General features: G+C 42.1%; 1 protein-coding gene across 1 annotated transcript in view; it reads right to left on the reverse strand.

Annotated features, from left to right (window-relative positions):
* Window positions 1-2,410, reverse strand: part of LOC118331858 (CLOCK-interacting pacemaker-like) — a 12,486-nt gene that overhangs the window by 7,937 nt on the left and 2,139 nt on the right. The window contains exon 2 of the mRNA XM_035666944.1: window positions 2,244-2,359. The gene's annotated coding sequence lies outside the window, so the exon portion shown is untranslated. The remainder of the gene's footprint in view (window positions 1-2,243; window positions 2,360-2,410) is intronic.

Genomic DNA, 2,410 nt, shown 5'->3' on the forward strand with positions numbered 1-2,410 from the left:
AAGAAGGGGTTTAATTACAGATACTTTAATGGACTGTGGTACATATCCTGACAATAAAGAACGCATATACACCGATCGACCACCTGGGCACCCTGGTGGTCATTATGTTCTGCAGCCTTTTACCAACAAACTGTGATGCACTGTGTGTTTTGACACTTTTCTATCAGAACCAGCATTAACCTTTTCAGCAGTTTGAACTACAGTAGCTCGTCTGTTAGATCGGACCACATGGGCCAGCATATTGTACATACTGTACACTTCTAACATAAAGGTTTGGGGTACTCAATATTTCACAATAACACCAGGAACAGTGCAGCAACGCTGATACAATGACGATAACATTCATAATTCCATTGCTGTGTTATGTAAGCCTTCAGACTCCCAGTGTGCTACATGATGATTAAGGGAGGTAAAACACTACACAAAGTCTGGACTGGAAAAGTGACACCACCTATCCAGCTATCCAGTCAAGCTGTGCCAACCAAAGGAACCGTGCACTGTCCAATAGTACAGCTGCACTATCACCCTCTGCACTACCCCCATGACCCCTCTTACTTCCCTGACTTTATGCATTTCCTGTTGAAACAGTATGTTTGGGGCAAGACGCGTTTGGGGCAGGACGCAGATGGGTCAAGTGCTACATCCAACGGGAGAGCTGTGCACTTAATGTAGGGAATCTGATCTGGATAGGTGGTGTCTATTTTGGTGAGGCCTCCCACAGATGATGAGGTACTCTGACACACCTATTCTGAGCTGCAATTAAGCTGAACCTGTGCTTGCTTTGACACAGCAGTCAGGTCCAATTAAGAATACAACTATGTTTTTAATTTTTGCAAGTTCTATTATCTGGACTTGATGTAAACCACAGCTAAGCTAGTGGGGTGCAAAGAGACATGAAAACCATATGAAAATATATCAATGTGAGACATTTGAGCTGCAAAGTTCGGCCACAATCACCAGGATTCACTGTATGAAACACTGCTGTTACACTACGTTACATTAATGATGTTTTGAATATAGGGGTCATCTTCCATGGTGTCCACCATGTTGAACTGCCATGTTTTTACAGTAGCCAAGAAGGGACTAACCGAACACTGACTCTAGGTGGGCTGTTTGCGTTGTTTCACGTTTCTCACTGTAGTTTCTCCTCCATGCTTGGAAAGGAAGGGTGAAGCAAGGGAGTGGCGATTTGCAGACTACACCACTAGATGCCAGTAAATCCTACACACTGGACACTGAAATTCGACTTACTGTATATACATACATAAAATAAAATGCAAGGTGCTCTAACACTGTATCGCCTCTACTCTTAAAACCCTAAAGTTTAAATTGCACTTACATCAGTCTACTAGTTTGTAGTCCCAAAGTATATGTGAGGATTAGGCCTACTTAACAGGAAGTAAGAAACTGCAATGAGAAACTGCAGAGACTGTCTGCATCTAGTGGGGAAAAGTGTGTTTCCTGAATATATTATTATTAAAAAATGGGACAGATGTATGTGATTTATGATCAGAATGGTGTTAGAGCCTTTTCCAGCACAACATCGTCAGTGCAAAGAGAGTGATCCGTCGTGTAAATGTTACAAGAAATGTTACAGTAGAAGTGCCCTATCAAGAATCTGTTATTTTGTGGCCAAACAAATAAATATGTCGCATGTAACTGAAGACCTGGACCAGCGAATTAAGCAAGGACGTATCACAAAAAAACTAATCTTTCTTTTGGCAGCTCACATCCTGTTGATAGTCCACAGTATAATAGTGGTATTTTGCAGATAAAACTTTGGTCACTATGAACTCTGTAAGCTCCTCTTTTTGTAATCTGTGCTTTAACATTATCTGAATAAGAAGCCCTTTGTATCTGACACCAGTGTGCTCTATGATACAGCTGATATACACAGAAGGCCCATTCGTGAGCGTGGTAGTGTCTGTCATTTGTTTTGCCTACTGTGTAAACATGACAGCATGTACATGCAGGATGAGGCTGCAGCGGGAGCAACTTGATAAGATTGGGTTCCCTGGGCAAAACTGTACTTTCGATCCCACCTCCAACACTGTTGTATGTTAAATACAACTGCTGCCACTGCTCAGTGAAAAAAATAAGCCCGCTATTTCCCAATTCACACTCACACACAGTATAAACACTTTAAGCCTGCAGCAGAGCCCCTGGTTGTGACATATTATTAAAGGGCAGGCTCACGTTGGACACTGGACAAAAGTTTGGACACTTATAAGTAGTTCACTCACCTGTCAGTGTTTTACCCACAGGATGAGAGAGGACAGCTCAATTATAGCAGCAGGACGAAGCATCTCCACAGTCAGGGAGGCAGTACCTTCCTCCAGTACCCACTTTACATCCTGTCCTGGACAGAAGAATAATATAATAATATATGTATGTGTATATATGTGTGTAT

This window comes from Morone saxatilis, unplaced genomic scaffold (assembly GCF_004916995.1).
Source record: "Morone saxatilis isolate NCDOM2014 unplaced genomic scaffold, NCSU_SB_2.0 Contig20, whole genome shotgun sequence".
NCBI lineage: Eukaryota > Metazoa > Chordata > Actinopteri > Moronidae > Morone > Morone saxatilis.